The sequence below is a fragment of the Quercus suber genome, unplaced genomic scaffold, assembly GCF_002906115.3.
Source record: "Quercus suber isolate HL8 unplaced genomic scaffold, Cork oak 2.0 scaffold_202, whole genome shotgun sequence".
In the NCBI taxonomy this organism is placed as follows: Eukaryota; Viridiplantae; Streptophyta; class Magnoliopsida; order Fagales; family Fagaceae; genus Quercus; species Quercus suber.
Window position 1 is genome coordinate 40,358 of NW_027069660.1, and position 6,573 is coordinate 46,930.

General features: G+C 34.1%; 1 long non-coding RNA gene across 1 annotated transcript; it reads right to left on the reverse strand.

Annotated features, from left to right (window-relative positions):
* Positions 1–299: 299 nt before the first annotated feature.
* Positions 300–2,391, reverse strand: LOC136070001 (uncharacterized). The gene is made up of 3 exons (XR_010631204.1): positions 2,267–2,391; positions 1,810–2,000; positions 300–385 (listed from the first exon to the last, which is right to left on the reverse strand). It is a non-coding gene; the product is annotated as an uncharacterized LOC136070001 (long non-coding RNA).
* Positions 2,392–6,573: the final 4,182 nt, after the last annotated feature.

Genomic DNA, 6,573 nt, shown 5'->3' on the forward strand with positions numbered 1-6,573 from the left:
AATGCTTGTGGAGTGTGGGGGTCAAGCATCAGGATTTAAGTCTTCAGGAGGGAGTTTCACACACATATGTATTTAGATTAGGCTAGAGTAGAAATTTTATCTTGTATCAAAAAAAAAAAAATTTGAGAGAGAGAGAGAGAGAGAGATTACATTACACAAGTTAACCCCTACTACAAACATGGACAACGTTAAAAAGATACACTAGACATCTGACCTAACCATTGCCATATGCTTGAAAGATGATTTCTTCACTCGAATGCATGTGGGGGATCAATTTTGCTAACTTTAGACTAAAATTATGGAATATACGACCAAAAAACATGGACAACCAGGTCATTTCTTGCCCAACTTACTCTCTAACAGTTGTAAAGGTTTTCTACCTATCCTACATAATCAATTGAAAGCTCGGATTTGTGCTAAAACACATGAGCTTGTTTAGACACCCAATATAAAAATTACGGCTTAATTTCTTTTCTAACTTATTTAAATGCGGAACAAGAGTAAATGAAGCGCAATCACAGGATCTACTTTAGTGCATACATATGAACAATAAACAATAAAAGTAAAGCACAAGAGTAAGAGAAGAGAGATGCAAACACAAGATAACACCAAAACGTGTTATCGAAGAGGAAACTGAAGAATTCAGTGAAAAACCTCTCCTCGACCCTCTAAGTCGAAACTGATCCACTAGTAAATAAGTTGGAGTATACGAATAACAAAAGACCCTCTAGGCCTAGTCTACCCAATGTACTTGAACCCTCCAAGCTCCTGCTACCAACGGACTTCTTGAAATCTTGTCTTCACTAACTTTTCGGATCTCGCAATACACCCAATTACATCCGTCAAGTCTCATCGGCTTCTTTTGGCAAATCCCCAAACCTTTCCAAGCTCCAAAACACTCTCTACACTCTGAATAGATGTGGGTTGTGTTTGGGTACAAATCTCCTCTCAAGTTATGACAATAAGATGAATAGCTTTCTCTCTAGAAGATTGGTGTGTTGTGTTGTAAAAAACCTATTTAGGGTTTTTTCTCTTTGAATAGTCTCTCTTACTTTTGTGAGTAATAAGAGTATATATAGTATGGGTGAAAGGTAAGAAAGTCACACTTAAAATCCTCTAGGTAGAATGTTTCACGGATACTTCACAAGATGGCCTGTCTTGTGAAGTACTCGCGAAATGCAGCCTAGCACTTGACTCTTCGCTTGTAGCATGTGCTTCTCACGTGCCCTTTTCGCAAGAACCTTTACTCGAGAGCTTCTAGCGAGCTAGTCGCGAAACTGCACTAATCTTCATTTCATGTTCGATTCTTCACCAACTTAATACTAAACCCAATATAATAAAATCCCACAAAATACAAGGAACAACATTAAAGCAATTACAACACTTTTTGTCATGGAATAAAGTCAACATAAAACATAGTTGTAAATCACCACTTTACATTAGCAAAACAATCGATCTAACAACTTTTCATGGCAATTCTAATGAGTAATGAACACATTCAATGACATGTTGTACTAGGCCTAAGCGGTAGAGGGGCATACGTAATTATGCCCGTAGCTTGCTTCACTATTGAACTTTGCCATGTGATAAAATGCAATTTTGATTAAGAGATGAATGTGTATGATCACCGGATGACAGATTTTTTTTCTTTGGATAAAAACCTTTTGAGTTGTGGTTGAGCTGTGGAAGTAGCATAAACAATACAATTATGCAAGGTTTTGTCACAAAAGTGATTTTTAATGAAAGCAGCAAAAGATAGCAGCACATTGAAACTTCTAGAACAAATGGCTAGCCAGATGACGTACACACCTGAACTAAGATCATGACACTTCTAAGGGATCAACAAGGTCTTCATTGAATTCACCAAATATATTTGGACATTCATCCCATTTGCCCTGCTGCCGAGCTTCCCAATATCCACCAACAAAGTGAAAGGGTCCATTATCACTTTCTTTCTGGAACCATCTGGGCCTCCACCCGTTTTCTTGCATTTTCCTTGCCTGTAAAATGAGGAGAAAGATGAATCACCAATAAAAAAGATAAATAACGATGCTTTGATGAATATGGACAAAATCTAAACCAGGTCCTGCCTGCGTAAGTAAAGTTAGATATAGGCTTTACGATTCTTCAAATTTAAAAATCTCTATATTTTTCTTTTTCCCACAAAAAAAAAAAAAAAAAAAAAAAAAAAACCACAAGAGAACCGAACACAAACAAACAAACAAACAAAACAGAAAAACAGATCAGAGAAGTACAACAAGACAACCAGAATCAATAGAGTTGGGGGAATCAGAATGTAGAACTTCTTGGGGGACATATGGGAGCCCAGAAAACCTGAGAATTTCATGTCACTTGTTTCAAGACTCATTTCAATTGACACTGATAATTATTGGCCACACTATTCACTATTAATTCAGTCTATTGTGGCACTTGCAAGACAACATATGACTATATATATTGAGGGTAAATGACAAATAACTCCATGTGATTAGGACCATTATTAGTTTACCCTCCTGACTTTTTGAATGTCATATTTTACCTCCCTGTACCTTGGACTAAATTGCAAAGTCATATTTTCCATCCAAAATCCAAATTGACGGAAAATGGCAAGAAAATGACAAAATACCATTTTTTGGTGTTATAGGTTTTGGAAGGGAAATGAATGTATTTGTCATTTTGATATCATTTTCCATCAATTTGGATGAAAGCATGATATTGCCTTTTAGTCCAAGCNCCTATTAAGATTGTTTACCCAAAAAGCTCCAACATCCCTCAATACATCAAGAAACAATATTTTCAAAACATGTTTTATATTGAACCCAACAGAGCCTCAATTTCTGATCCTCTCAAACTTGCTAAAAGCTATTTTCCTCCAAGATTTCACTGGATCCCTGAGCATAAAGATAAGAATTTGAATTATTATTCTGATCTCTTGCGTAATGAGAAATCTATTATTATTAACACCATTTCTGACAAAATTGATGCCTCCAAAATTATTTACCACAGTGTTTACATTGTCAATGTTATAACTGAAGAAGGATGGGGTCATTCCCCAGTATTACTAGGACAATGTCCTCTTCTCCATCCCCTATTCTTACTTTGATTACATCAATGCTTGGTCAAGATTTATGTTTCACCAGAATGAAGACATGTCTCATTCCTGGTTTGTTAACTTTGATAAAAATTTCACTGGACCTATGCCTCTTTGGTTCATCCGATGGTGGTCCCAACATGGCCCTCTTGAAGAGATATTTCCTGAACCATTATTTAATGCTTTTGAATGTTTCAAGAAATCTTATAAGGTTAATGCTCTTGGTGCTAAGTTCCCTCCTTTGCTTCACTTTGTTAAACGTTTCAAGATACCTTGGATATTAAAGTGGCAGTATCAAAAAGATGGTGATATTCTCGCTAGACATTGGTATGTGAAATGGTGGGGAAAATTCCCTCATGTTCAGAAAATTATTGTTACTGTCTCCAGAGATTCTTCATCCTCGGCTGTTCTCCCCATTGATAAAGATTGTTCACTTGGTCAATCCCCTGTACTTGAGGCACCTACTTCCTCTGCTAAAACTGTTAAACCTAGAAAAGTGAGTTCTCCTTTGGATGAAATCCGCAAGGACCCTGAAGCTCTCAATGCTCTCATCAAAATGTTAAAAGCAGAAAAAGCTAGTTTGGATGACGAAAGGTCCTCTGAAGGTTCTGTTACAAAAGATCCTTACTACCCTTACAATGAAGAGTGGTTTGGACATGATGAAGATGGTGACGATGACTGATTGATTCACACTATTTGCCTGGCCTGCACACACACACACACACACACATATATATATATATAACTTTTGGGAATTTTGCTTTATTAATTTAAGAATTGGAAATTATTTTGTAGATTTCGGTAACTATGCACATGTAGTGAGATGTTACATAAGCATATATATGGTATTAACATTTTATAAAAATCTCTCTTACAACCCAATAATATTCTATGTTAGACAACACTTCTAAACTATAGAAAAGCATAGAGGTTAAATATTTCTTCCCATTGTATTTTATTTGATTATGATAGTTTTTTTTTTTTTTAAATGCTAACTAGCAAAATGTCTATAATATGCATATTATTGACCCAATTTTCTATTTCTAAATTTCTTAGATTTTATTATATAAATAACTTTTTCGTGCATTACACAGGTTAGTGACTAGTCTATATATATATTTATAAAACCAAAGCCTTTGAAGCTCTCATAATTTTCCACGTCACCACTATTTTCTTTTTCTTTTTAATTTAGATTCTTTTTATTTTAGGTTTTACAATTTTCTACGTTACTACTATTTTATTTTCCTTTTCAATTTAGATTCTTTTTATTTCAGGTTTTATTTTAAACTAAAAACTTGGGTCTAAAAAAAAAACTTGGGTCTTCTTAAAACCCTAAAACATAATTTGTTTAAGGGCATAGGGTTTTGCTTGCTGCAAAATCGAGGTGAGAACCCCATCTTCAAGTCGATCATTATTATTATATGAATCTTGATTCTTGAAGTAATATATAGATGATTTGGCAATGTAGTGAGATTTGGTTATTTCTGCTATATTGTTTACTTGATCACAGTGGAATCGATGGTTGTACTCTTATCGTTTTATTGACGATAAAGAAAAAAAGGTTTTTTAGCGTCAAAGGTATTTCTTCTTCTATCATTATTTCTTCTAATTTTAAATTGTAAATTAGCATCAAAGTTATTAATAAGGTATTTCTTAGACCCTTTAACCTTGACGTTAGAAGAAGAAATACCTTTGACGCTAAAGACCTTTTTTTTCTTAGACCCTTTTACAATTTTAAATTATAAATACCTTTGAAGAAATAATTAAAGGTATGCTAAATTACAATTAAAATTTTCCAATTTCTTGGATTTGGTTTGTCAAACTTTTTTTCTGGTTAGAATTTTTTTCCTGCTTGGTAAATTTTTTTGTTAGATTTTTTTTTTTTTTTACCCTAAAATAAATTTTTGATTTTTTTTTTTTTTTTAGTATAGTGTTAACTGTTTTTTTACTGTTCACTCCGAATTTTGCCTATTTAAGGGGGGATGTCCCTTAAGTTCAGGAGGAGCAATTTTAGAGAGAATTCTTCCTAGAGAGAGCTTTCTTCCTAGAAGCCTTCTTTGTGAGAGTTCTTTGCTACCTATTCTCCTACTATTACCTTGTTCACCTACTACCTTGTTCCTACAAACCTTGTAACTAGGACTAGTTCAAGCTTTGTAACTGTTGATCTATTCTGAGATCTTGTATTCACTACTACTACTGTAAGTGTTTAACTCTACTTTCAATAAAGAAGTAGAAAAATTAATAAATTATTTTGCAATTCAATAAAATTAAATTTTTTTTCTTAGTTCTTATTTCGCTAAAACTAAATTAAGTTTGTGAGAATTGCTATTACGAGAATTGCTATTACGGGACACTTATATCATATGATGCCACCAGTAGCTAAGCTTGGAATATTTGCTATCCAAGACTATTTTGTTCTCTTGGCTAAAAAATAAAATAAAAAAATATTTTGTTCTTTTTTTTTTTGGTGAAATAGAAACGACTATTTTGTTCATATATGATATGTTTATATTTGAATGGATTACAGAATTGTGGCAGTAATACGATACGGGCCAGTAGACATGGGCTGGATAGCAAGTGTCCCAAGAACAGTAGAACTTTCAATTGTTTTATGACTGAGTAGAACTTTCAATTGAAATCCAAAGACATGGTACCTACTTGGAATGTATGTGGCAATGTGACCCCAGTATGCTCACGGCGAAACAAAAGAAACAAATATAGGCACCATAACGGCTCTTAAGTCTTAACCTCCCATTCCCATTAAGCAACTTAGATTTGTTAAGAGTTGAAACTAATAGTCTGCTTCACATAAATAAGAATGAAAATCTAGCTGCCCGTCAAATACCAAGACATGAGGACCAAAAGGTCTGGTCACAAGATATTGACGATAAAGTACTTCTGGACAAGGCATAATTTTATGACATCAGTCATTTCCGGATTTTATAGGTTGGTTGCTAGCACATTGGATAGTCAAGAAGAAATGACATTCTTAATCGCCTGAACAAGGAACTCGCAGTTTCGAAATTATGTAAAAAAAAAAAAAAAAATACATCTTTGTTTCTTTTTATGATTTCAAATAAAGAAAGTACAATAAATATGAAATAAATGCTTAGCCAAGGGCTAGCACAGTTTAAAATGAGAGAGAGAGTACCACTGCGTACCCTTGGTGCGGTAGTCACTCTACAAGTATAAATGCTTGTGGAGTGTGGGGGGCAAGCATCATGATTTAAGTCTTCAGGAGGGAGTTTCACACACATATGCACTTAGATTAGGTTAGAGTAGAAATTCTATCTTGTATCAAAAAAAAAAAAATTGAGAGAGAGAGAGAGATTACATTACACAAGTTAACCCCTACTACAGACATGGACAACGTTAAAAAGATACACTAGACATCTGACCTAACCATTGCCATATGCTTGAAAGATGATTTCTTCACTCGAATGCATGTGGGGATCAATTTTGCTAACTTTAGACTAAAATTA